Raw genomic sequence first — 12,356 nt, forward strand, 5'->3', positions numbered from 1 at the left:
GCAGATAATTTAAATTTTTACATATTCATACAGGCACACCCATAAATAAAGTGGGATTTAATGATGTGGCTGCATTGATCTCGGGGAAGGCTAGAGCTGGAGGGAGATACAGAACCTTATAAAGGTTATTAAAATATTTTTTCAAAAATTAAACACACACAGAAGCTGGGTGGTCTAAAAGCAGGGCTGGGATTATGGCCCACATATAAAAATTCCCAATAATACCTGCCAATTAATGTTTATAGCTTCATGCGAAAACGCCAACGCTCTCCTTTTTGTATGAATCTTCAAATTGCAAGCACGTTTCGCACAGAAAATTATTTTACATGCCCTGGAAATCTCAGTGCAAATAATATGCTGGGGTGGGGGAATGGTTTGGGGGGGATTTTTTAGGTTTTTTTTTTGCCTTGTCCTCCAGATCCAGGCAGCCACCAGCACACACAGCTCCCATTGCTCACAGGAAACAAAAGCCTCCAGCAAGGCAAGGGAAGAAGGATGAGTGTAGTTAATAAAGACACTGTTCTTCCTCCCTGCTCGGGGGTGAAAAGAACCTGAAGGGAATCAAAGCCCAGATATGTATAGATAAATATGTATGTATTTTACTCATCCTCTCCCGGGTGCCTGCAGTAACACGGTGATGGAGCTCAGCATCCCTCTTGTTCCCAGCCCGCCGCCGCGCGAGCAGAGCTCACTGCCGTGGCAGGGTTTTATCGAGGGGCTCGCAAACGATTCCCGTGCGTCCACATTTGCATCCCGATGGGGATCATTAGCTAAAAGCAAAATTAAAAGTACTGAAATGGTTTTCTCCTCTTCCATCTCCTGCAGCATCGCTGTTAAAAGACGCCGGGGGAGAGCGTGAAAGCACCAGAGCAGCTCCTTTATGCAGCCCGAAAACCTGGAACTAAACAATTTACTAACAGCTGTAGCTATAAAAGGCCCTATTATTGCATCGTGTACAGTAACAATGTCTTCATTCAAATTGCTTCCCCTCCTCAGAGGGTTTATTTTTAAACCAGGCTGCTAAAGAGAGGGAACAGGCCACTGGGGCTGCAAAGATGAACCTGGTGTTCAAAGTGAGCTTTGTTTGGCATTATCTTGGTAAGATAAACAGGGATAATGGTTTTTTCTTTCTCTGTTTTTTTCTTTGCCCTTTTTCTTTTATTTTAAGGTGAACAGGAACTGGACGGGTGCACTTTACAGATCAAAGCAGGGCAGGAGAGACCTTTGCAATAGGGTCTTGGAGAACATGTGATTGCCAGGTTTTGGCTTTTGGGGCTGGGGAGGGAGCGGTGCCCAACACGTCACCCCGTGGGAGCAGGGACCAGGTTCAAGGGCGAGTGCTTGTGCAGCCTGGCCCCAGCTCACCTCCTGACTGACCATCCTCCGCAGCACCCACATCGCTACCCGTCCTCCAGCCAGAGCATCACGCCCAGCCCGGGCTGCCACAGAGAGCCCCAGGGCCCCTCCGTGGTCCTCCCCGGCTCAGGGCAGCCTCCCCAGCCGCTCTCCTGGGGTGATGCAGACACCCAAGGTGGTTGTACTGAAAACCAGGGGTGCCTCACCCCCCAACATAGGGTGCAGGGCGAGCCGTGCCCCTGGGGAAGCATTACAACTCATTCAGCAGCTGCGGCTCGTGGGTTCTTGCAAACGCAGGGCTGAAGCCTTCTCCTCTCCCACCCAGCTTGGCCAGAAACCATTCAGTTGGCCAACAGCACACTGGGGAATGGCTTGGGGAGCTCCCCATGAGCTCTCTCTCAGGGAGGTGAGAAGCTCCACGTGGGAGCTGCTCTGGCATCCCCTGTCCTTCAGGTTGTATCCGCAGACGCAGTGGTCACCGCAGAAAGAGAAGAAAGCAACCATTACACAGACTTTCCGTGGAGCCAGATGTTGTTTGGGAGGCCAGCTGTCTCTCATAAGTATTACAAATCAACCAAAAACCCTCCTCGGTCTAGACACTTGAGTAAAGGATAAGTAAGAAGTGAGAGAGAAGAGGAGGGGAGACTATTTATACAAATGGTGATGTAAACGCGAACAGCCAGCGAGGGATTCGCAGCCAGCAGCCCCGCTCCCAGCCAGGCTTTGGAGACCTCCCCGCTGACTTGGGAGGTCTTCTCCTCCTCCAACCTGGGGCAATAAATAAAAGCTGCAGCACCCATCCAGCTCCAGAAACTGGGGCCCAGCGGAGGCTGGGCTGCCACAGGCTTTCAACCCACCTGTCTCGGACAAGGGACAGGCAAGTGAAGAAGAACGAGCATTGCCACTAAACCTGCCAGCACCAATGTGGCGAAGGAGCCTCCGACATGCAGACACAAGCCACAGAGCCTGAGGGATTCCGCTCAGCCTGGCTCCACCACGGGCTGCACCGCTTCGGGCAGGTTTCCCCTGCTGAGCCACTGACTGTGAGCGCCTTGAATTTTGGTTTCCGAATTTCAGGAAAGCACAAAGCACCCGTTTTCTCTAGCAGCCCTCCATCTCCTGCAGCTTGGCTGCTTTTGGGAGATGTTCCCCATCTCCCTCACCCCCTGCCCAGCACCTCTACGGGACACAGCCCTGCTCCGCAATTCCCTCCTCGGCATCTCCAGCAGCATCGTCTGCCAAGAGCGACCTCGGACAATCGGGAAGAGCAGCTGCCCCCGAACACAGCTGTGCGATGGAAAACCACCCCCGGCCAGCCAAGCCCCTGGTTGCAAGACTCAAAGAGCAAAAATAATCCTCCAAAAAGCATCCTCCCCGTGCTGGTGCATGAGGATGGGGGATTGGACCCACCTCAACCTCCCCAGCCTGGCAGGAGGCAGCCCCAGGCCGCGAGGCCAAGATAAACCATTCAAGATGCAGTTTGCTGCCAAGAACGACCGAGGAGCCGCTCTCCCGGCTGGAGCCCCGCCCGACGGCAGCTGCCGATCCAAAATGGGTTCCCTTTGCTGGGGGGCTCAGCGTGGCTCCCCCGTGTCTGCTCAACGGTGGGACACAAGCACCTTCCCAGCACCCAGGGCACCCGCAGCACTGCAGGCAGGCGAGGGACCTTGCTGGAGCCCAGAGACCTGCTTGACATTGGGGAAGTCTCCTGCACAAATCACAAATTTAAGTTCACCCTGAACCCAGTCTCCAGCAACCCAGATTGTTGTGACCAAACCGAGCTACCACGTTTTTGGAGGACCAGGAAAACGTTTGCACTCTGCCCCTGATTCAGACTGGAAAACAAGATCCTACTCCCTGCCCGCATCTCTCCCCATCAGGGACTGAGCAGCAAAGCGCCGTAAGACCCCGGATTTAACTCACCAGCACTGCACCAAAATGGGGAGCAGGTGGGTCTGCAGGATGACAGACTATCCAGGCACTGCAGGATTGGTGAGGAAAATATCTGGTAGCTTTGAAGGCAGCTCAACAAAACCACTGAAGGCCACACAGCTTTCCTACCACATTTCTTTTACCCGTCCCACAGACCCGACCATGTGAGATGACGGGAGCCATCGGTAGCTCTGGAGCTGCTCCGGGAGAGGCTGGACGTGCTGTTGTGTTTGGTGACACGCTGATTTCATTATTCACACAGGAATATTTTTTCTTGGATACAGGATGAAGCCAAGACATCATGGCCAGTCTGGCTTGTGTCTGTCAGTGGTGTAAGTTTGTTTATCGAGGATAAGGAGCGAGAAGGGAGGCTGCACCACGGGCCATGGCCAGCCTCCGTTTAGCCTTGTACCAGGGGTGGCTTCGTGAGATCTCACCTACACCACAAACCAAGCGCGTCAAAGCAGTCCTGCAGCATCTGCTAAGGCTTCAAACGGGAACGGGGGAACAACATCCAAGATGGTTGGGATGCTGGGAAAGGCCTCAGGAGGGGGAAGCGCAGGCAGAGGCGCTGCCTGATCCAGCACAGCCCTGCAAACATCTCCAGAGGTGGGGGGAAGCGGCTCAAGCCCACCTCACTTTGCTTCCCAGGCACCCACTTCCTTTTCCTAGTGTCCTAGAAGAAGTGTAATACCCATTTTTTACAACAAAATACCATTTTCTGATGGGCAAAAAGAGAACTAGAAGGCTTTGGCAGGAGGAGCACACGTGCATCAGCTCTGCTGCTACGGCAGGGTGAGTGTGGGGTGTCCGTCCCCTCGCTGCTGAACCGAAGCCCTGGCTCTCCCGCCCAGTGACAGAGGAGAGCGCTTTCCCGACATCCACGCAGCCTCATTTCATCCAGCACCGAGACCTCCTCTTCTGCCTAAATCGTGCATTTCTTCTCTTAAAGCCAATTTGTACATTTGCACGTGGGGGCTGGGACATCTGCATCCAAGACTTCTGTCGGGAAGATGCTGTCGCCACTGGCGGAAGCCTCCTCTCCATCTCTTCAGCCACCGCTGCGGAGTTTTGTTAGCCACAGTGAGAAATGCAGCAGCCAAGGAGCCACAGTCCTGGTTTGTGGCTCACCAAACCCTTCCAGCCCACCTTCTTTCCAGAGCACCAGCCCTGGTGAAAACCCACCCTGGTACCATCCCCGCCATTCACAAAAGAAAGGCCCTCGAGAAATGTACCCCGCTCCTTAACTCTCACTTAGTCATAAACATCTACCTTTGGGAGAAGCTAATTAAAAGGTGCTTAATAAGCATCTTCCAACAGTTTTGTTTTGTATCCTGTGGCAGCACCCCGGGCAGGGCAGCATTTGTCAGGGATCCCAGGGAAATGTGGAAATCCCCGTGCAGCCCCACCTCCCTCCCATCAATAGGTGGGTTTTCTCCATCAGGTGTTTCTGTGCACGGCCTTGATCTGATAAAGAGGTCGGGATTCGACCCCACATTTTGATCCTACACGAGCAACCTCTTCATTAGCTCCACTGTGGATCTATTCATAAGCAACAGAGATTGCATGTGTGTGAACGAGAGAAAAACCCAGTGTGTCTTCTGCTGTCTCTCAGACCACAATGATTTCCATTCATTCAAAGAAAACACAGTATAAAATTTTTGCCTGGTTTCAATCTCCGTACATTAATCAAGCCTTTTTTTTTTTTTTTTTTTTTTTTTTTTTCCCCAGCCTGAGACACACAGCGTGGGAGGCACAGGCTGTCCCATGAAATAATATTTTCCAAGCCATAGTCAAAGTCTGCCTGTCAACTCGAAGCCTCTTTTCTGTCTGTTTTACCAAAGCTGGACAGGAAACAATCTGTGGGCACAACAGATCAAAACAAGGCCAGCATTCCCAGCAAAAGGGCTGATGAATGGGAACCATTGTGCTGCGGTGGAGGAAACATCACCATCATCACTGGGGGGAAGAAAAAAAATAAATATATCTGTTTACATCACTTCCACACTCACACCCGCTCTCCAGCTGCCCTAAAGAGGAGCTTTCATTCGGAGATAGCCGGGACAGGTGGGACGCTGGTGGGAGCTCCGGTGCCACGATGTGATGGTCCGTCAGCACAAAAAGCACTTTGCAAGCCGAGGTGTTCTGGGGAAGGACAAGCCTGACTTAAACATTACACTCACAAAAACGTGCACTTTCCCCCCTTCCTCGCACCCACGGTGAGCAGGGCTCAGACCCTGGACAAAACGTTACCTGCAGCTTGCAGACGAGGGTGCAACAAACTCTTGGGTGGGATTTGGGGGTTGCTGAAGGGGAGAAAGAATCTGTCCCTGCCCCGAGGAGTTTGGGGAAAGCTCGCTGGGTGCAGGTCCACCTCATCCAGGAGGGTCCCAGTGCCGACAGTGCTGTGCCCAGGAAAAGGGGGTACTGAGGGGGTGATGCCCCCAGCGGGGAGACGCCTCTGCTCCCCGCCTGAGTGCCGAGGGGTTCCCCTGGCTCCCGCTCACCCCCAAAAACTGCTACAGCTGCTCAAGGGGATCCATGTGAACCCCAAGAACCTCTCCCCAGGCACGCAGGGAGAGCTGCCCTCATCGCCGTGAACAGAGCCCCCACAACCAGGAGCAGCAGCCGACACCCCCCGGCCCCCCACCCCTAATCGTACTCAGCTTCAACCTGAGGCAGAGGTTTGCCAAAACTTTGCCTACACCATTTTTAACCTCTCTAAATTATTTGCACCCGCCATAGCCTAGGAGGACCCGGTGCCCAGACCACCCATGGCTTAACAAAACATTTCACTTCATTTTTCAAACTTCCAGTCCTTTATATATTTCGTCTGTTCAAAGTAATTTACTGCATTTAACTTGATATCGGTTTCACTTAGTTGAACGTTCTCTCACATCTGAAAGAGCAGCCCTCTGCCAGGCGTTTTGCCAGCAAAAAAGCCACATTTGGGAGTCCCGCTAGCTCCAGGGCTTGCCCTACAGCCGTGCGAGCCCACGAATCAGCCCCAAATCTGCCGAGAACAGGCTGGTAGGAACATGGATGTTACCACCTAGTGTCAGACGGGAGAGGAGCAGCAACCGGGGATGGGGATGGGGATGGGGACAGCTCGGCCACGGCTCTTGCTCTGCCGAAACCACCAGTGTGGGACTGCGAGCCCAGAGCCTGCAGGTCATCCCGGGTATCTCTGCTTTCCTGGCCACCAGCCAGGACATGAGCTTTCCACCCCTGTAACAGCAGTGGATGTAAAAATAAAAATGCACGATGCCCTTTTGAAGAGGAGGAGAGCGGTAAAATCCCATCCATGCTTTATTTTGGCTTTTCAGTTCGAGTCAGACTTGCAGATATTTCTTGCCTACAACCAGCCAAGTTATTCCCTGTAGCAGTCACAGAATCACAGAATCATTCAGGTTGGAAAAGCCCCTTGGGATCATCGAGTCCAACCATCAGCCCGACTCTACAAAGTTCTCCCCTACCCACATCCCCCAACAGCTCATCCAAACCACCCTTAAACACACCCAGGGATGGGGACTCCACCCCCTCCCTGGGCAGCCTATTCCACTGGTGGAAGTCAGGTCCGCACTGTCCTAATTCATCTCCTGGTTTTGATGGAAGAAGTAGAGAAGCAGCTCTGCCCCGTCCCTGCCAGCAGCACGGGGAAGGTGCCCGGAGCACAGACACGAGCCAGCAACAAAAATGCAGAATGTAACAGATACATGAGGACGGGGCACCAGGCTCGGCTGTTCAAGCCATCACACAGGGACGTATTTAGTGGAACGAGCACAGCAAACGTGTGGCAGAGGAGAGGAGCTCTTTACAGACAAGGCAGGAGTTGCCTGTCACCTCAGCACGGTGCCACGGGAAGCCCGTGGGAAGCCCGAGAGGCTGCAGGCATAGCCCACACGCGGGCAGGAGCTCCGGCCCCGGCCTGGGGACAGCTTGCAGCACTGGCTGAAATTAAAATTAAACGATCCCTCTGCCAAACATAGACCTCACCGATTACCCAGGACCTGCAAACACCGCCACAAGAGAAGTTATCTTTTTTTTTTTTATATTTTAATTTCTGGCACAAACTGTCCCTTGTGACCGGACTTAGCCTCGTGCCGTGACAAAAGCTGCTTTCTTACCGAGTTAACGCCGCAGCACCCCGTGGCCCCGCAGCTCCCGTGCTGTGTCACGTGAGAACAGAGAGCAGCTTCATCCCTGGGGACCCCTGTGCCCCCAGGACCCCCGTCCTCGGGGGATGCTCCAGCCCTGCAGACTGGCTGCAGCCAGGCACCGCGGTGCTCACGTCCCATGACGGGGAGGAAGCCTGAACCAAACCACAAAGGGCCATGAGAGGGACAGTGAGGGCAGCAGAGCCAGAGCAGGGAGAAAAGAGCATCTCCCAGTAGTTACAGGTTTGATTTTCCAGCCTGAATAATTTTTTAATTATACACACAAATGACATAAAAATACTACTGAGGCTGCAAAATGAAATACTCAGAGATTACACCCACGCAGCCACCATACGTAACACGGAGACTGCGGCGAGAGACCCGTGTACCCGCGCTCGAGGGGGAACCAGCACTCAAAGATTATTTCCACTGGGAGAGCACCCCTAGTGCACAGGCTTCACGCCCCAGCTGGAAAGCAGCTCGGCCACAGGAAAACCAGGAATATCAGCCAGTGAATCACCCGCTCGCTGCCTGTGCTGCCAGCCGGTGACGCAGGGAATATCCTATCTGCTGGAACCACGGCGCTGAGATTCCTTACAGTGGAGCAGATCAGCCAGAGAGGGATTGGCAAGAGAAAATCCAGACTGTTCAAAGTTAACAACAGATTCCCTTTTCCTCCCCAAATTAGCCAGCCGAGGAAGCCGTCCAGGCCCCGGCACCGCTCACCACGCAGATGAGACCAGTCACAGAAACCGTCCTGCTTTCACCGCTCGTCCCCTGGCAGGCCCTTGCCCTCTGTCCCCCTCCTCAGGGCAGTGGGTCCTTGAAGACATTCCCAAACCTTTCTCCTCTCTCTTTTTCTTAAAAGCAAAATTGCTGGCACAAGCTTTTTACGGTAGTTTTCTGTTCACTCTGCAGTATAACGCAGGTATGTTCAGGAGTTCCCACAATTCTGACCAAGGAAATTAATTTTATAGTGAATTCCTCTCTGACAGAGAAAAATTCACAAGAAAAAGCTACGCGCTGTAAGAAAATGGATTTGGCTTTTGCGTGCTGGCATACAGCACGATTACAAGCTGCCTTTCAGAAAGCGAAGAGCACAGGGAGGATTTGTAAGGGGCAAGAAGCAGAACCAGGCTCCTGCATCGCCGCTCCCCCCCACCAAGGACCCCCCCTCTGCTCCCCCCAAATCCAGTCATCACACCAAGGCAACAGCACGATGATGGGTGGGATGGGGAGGGGGATAACCAGCCCCTCGTGATGATTCTCAAAGGAAGAGCCTCTGATGGAGGGGGGGGGGGGTGTTGAAAAAGAGAGGTCCCCAAGGACCCCACACCCCCCCTCCACGCTCGTGTTTCCAGCCAGGGCACGAGCCCCCACCACAGGGAAAGGGGATGTGGGATGGAGATGCTGCAGGCTCCTGGGTCCTGAGGGAAGGGACGTGGTCCAGAGGGGATGGCAGAGTGGGGACGGGGGGGGCTCCTCCCTGCCAGCCCCAGACCCCACCTCGCAGCTGCCCAGCATCGCAGGCATGACCCCCATGGGACGAGGGGCTCAGGGTCACCCCAGGGTTCACTAGTGGGTGTTTTTGGCCTCAAAAAGACACAGCAGGGACCTGGAAAGAGGGAGAGGCCACCCTGACTCTCGCTGCTCCCCTTCACCACAGCCCCTGCGGGTGGGACATGCGGACCGTGGCCAGCAGCAGGGACCTGCCCTGGCCCCTCTCATGCCACACCCAGCCCTGGGGAAGCCACTGGCAAAGTGCACCAGCCCTGCCTGCACTCCTGCCTGCACTCCTGCCCGCTTCGCATCCCCAGAGCGGCCGAGGGAAGTGCAAATTCAGCCCGGCTTCATCTCAGCAGCTCCAGCCCCATCTGGTTCCTGTTAAATCAGCCACACAAGGTGGAGAGGGTTTCCTCCCCCCATGCTACAGTGTGCAAAGAGGGGGAGGTAAAGCAGCTTTTTTAAGACATGGCTGCCCTTCTCTTTACCTTCCTGCCTGGAAGGCAGCCAGGAGCGGCTCACGCCTCCCTGCTCACATCTGGAGGGGACCTTCCCCTCCCGGGGTTCACTGCACACCCCACGCCAGGCACTGCTCCTCTGCACGGGCCTCGCTCCTCCACCCCGGGCACACACTCGCTCTGGGTCTTCGCTCCTCTTCTGTCACCGCAGCAGCTTTGTCCTGAGCTGCTATTTCCAGCCCGTGGGACTTTCTGATGGTTTTATCCTTGCAAGGAGCTGGGCAGGAGAACTGCAGTCCCGCAGCAGGGAGGGATGCTTCTGCCCAAGGACGAGCAGCAGCTCAGCCCCCCACGGGGAACACCCCAAAAGCAGACGTTAAGTCATCCTAAGCTCTGTCTAAACTGCTATAAAACCTACATCACCTTTCCACAAAAGGCCTGAGTGAGGACCGATACCCACCTGCACACAAAAGCGAAGATCCAACCCCACTGCTGAGACTTCGCCTTCCTCAGGCACAGGACCGCATTTCGGGGGCATCCCCTGACAGGCCAAATAAAGCGGGTTCCCCCCCATAAATGAAACAACTCGCATGATGGGGGGGCTGAAATCCAAGGGCTCACCCTGGCAAGGGCAGAGAGGAGCCGTGGAGCAGCGAGACCGCAGGAACGGAGCCTGCACACCCGGTGGCAGCAAAGAAACGCGGACGAGTGCGGGCAGGGGCTGGCAGGCAGCACCGAGATGCTCCGGGGAGATGGGGTGCAGAGGGCCAGATCCTGCAAGCAGGGGCAGGACCCCACCAGCGCCCAGAGAGTCAGGGAATGGCAGGGGAGATGACAGCACATGCAAAGCACCAGGTGTTTTGAAAGGTGAGAATCCCACCCTGCTGCCTAATCATCCTTTTTTTTGGTTTTTAGGCGAATTTCCAAGTGTCCCCCTGACTCGGGCCATCCGCTGTGGCTCTACGCCCGCAGTGCTCTGCTTCCACTGCCTGTGCTGGTGCTTCCCGGCCACCATGGCTCCCAGCTGGCCCCAGCTCTGCAGCACACCCAGCCCCACTGTGCTTTAAAACCCAAAAATGGTCCCTTGCCACACTCGGCTGGGGCTGAGCTCCGCACCAGCGCCAGCCCCAAGCGCAGGAGCCCCGCAGCACCCCTCCTGCTGCGGGCAGGGAGCAGGCAGCACCGAGAAACCTTCCCACTGCCAGCGCAGGCGCAAGCCCTCAGCCTAGGAAAAACCTCATCGGATCCCTGCAAGGTCTGGAGAACTGGGTGTTAACTTCTCGACAGCAAAGCTGGCCCGAGCAGCACCCGGCTGCTCGCGACGCCCAGACGTCACTGCTGCAGCACCGCTGCGGTTTGCGGAGCGGCTGGTGCTCTCCCCTTCTTCCTAATCGTCTCTCTGCAAACACGCTGCGTATTTGCAAAGCCCGTGGCTCTGAAAACAGCCCTTCGGAATACAGCATGGCTGGGTTTCACCAGGGCCCTACAGCGAGCTGGAATGAATTCAGGCTCCTGTCGAGATCTCACCCCTCTGGGAGCAATGCAATCAGGCAGTGCTTCCCCAAGCAAGCCAGCATTTATTCATCCAGCACAAGGCAGCAAGGAAGGTCCTCTGGTTAGCGTGGGCAAGTCCCAGCCAGCCCTGGAAACATCTACCAGCCATTGCCAGCATCCCTAGGCATCCGCATCTTTTGCTCGGGCTCTGAGCGCATTAATAAATACTTCTGCACGACTCAAGGTTTGGAGGAATGAGCCTTCCTGAGAGGCAGCTCAGCCCAGCTCCAGCTCAGCTCGGTGCTAACGCGGTTAGTCACACCCCGGGGGGAGCAGGAGCGGAATGGAGGAGGTAAAACGAGTCACCCAGCTGTTTCATTAAAACATTTCAAAATAAACATTTCTATTTCAAAATAACAGACACGAGAGGGACCACGACTGTTGTGTCCCTAAGAGCGGAGGTTGGCCAAGGAGCAATTTCCCCTTCGGATGTGTCAAAAGAGTTAGCTCTATTTCTCACGTTAGCTCACATCAAGTATAATTCCACGGCTGTTTTTTTAAGCCTACATAACACAAATTAGCCACCTAAAATTATACTCTTGGATATTTCCAAATGGCTTCACGGTGGAGCAGCTACACCGAGCGCTTCTTGGGCTGCCCGCAGATGACAGACAGATTGATGGCAATGAAGTTATTTTGTCTCCTTTCGCAGCTGACTAAATTTGCATTGGTATTTTCATGGTACAGACTCCACCTTTCATCTAACATGATTAATGCTGTTGTAAATACAGAGAAAGAACCAGCTGCTTCTGGCTTCTTAGCTTCTACTGAGCAGCTGATGAGAAAAAGTCCTTTTGTTCGAGCATCTCTAAAGTCTCTGCAGACTTTATGAAGAGCCTTTTATTTCAAAAGGTTAGAGAAACGCTGTGTCTAGAGCTGATGTATCCTGCTTGTCTCGCCACAAATCTGGATGGTATCTGCTGCAATGCAAGCGCCGGGGGCAGCATGCTATCAGGATGGGTCCCTCACCAGCGGGGGATTAACAGGGCATCGGGTACAGAAGGTTTTGCTCAGGTCTTTGCAGGATCCTCAAGAGCACAGCTTGTGCTTGGCCAGAGAAGGGGCTGGACAGCCTGGAGGGCTCAAAACCAGCCCCGAGGCCGCACAGATCCTCTGGCAGGAACAAGGTGGCTGAGACATAACAGCGCTTTCGTCCACAAGCTGTAAGGGCTGGGCAGGTTATTCACAGGCTGAACACGCCGCGTGTCCCCAAACCACATAAATTACAGTGTGGGGCTGGTAAAGAAAGGGCGAAGGGAACGTGGTGTGCCACGAGCCTCAGGTGTAAAATTCAAACAGAAAAAGAAAAACATTTGGTAACAGCAGGTCGAGGAGCCTCAGCAGGAGGGTGCCGTTTGCGAGCCAGCCGCCAAGAGGTGCCAGCAGCTCTTCCAGA

General features: G+C 54.3%; 1 protein-coding gene across 3 annotated transcripts in view; it reads right to left on the minus strand.

Annotated features, from left to right (window-relative positions):
- The window catches only part of SLC39A11 (solute carrier family 39 member 11), a 97,407-nt gene that overhangs the window by 11,990 nt on the left and 73,061 nt on the right, over positions 1–12,356 (minus strand). The window lies entirely within an intron of this gene.

Source organism: Strix uralensis, chromosome 19, assembly GCF_047716275.1.
Source record: "Strix uralensis isolate ZFMK-TIS-50842 chromosome 19, bStrUra1, whole genome shotgun sequence".
Classification (NCBI taxonomy): domain Eukaryota; kingdom Metazoa; phylum Chordata; class Aves; order Strigiformes; family Strigidae; genus Strix; species Strix uralensis.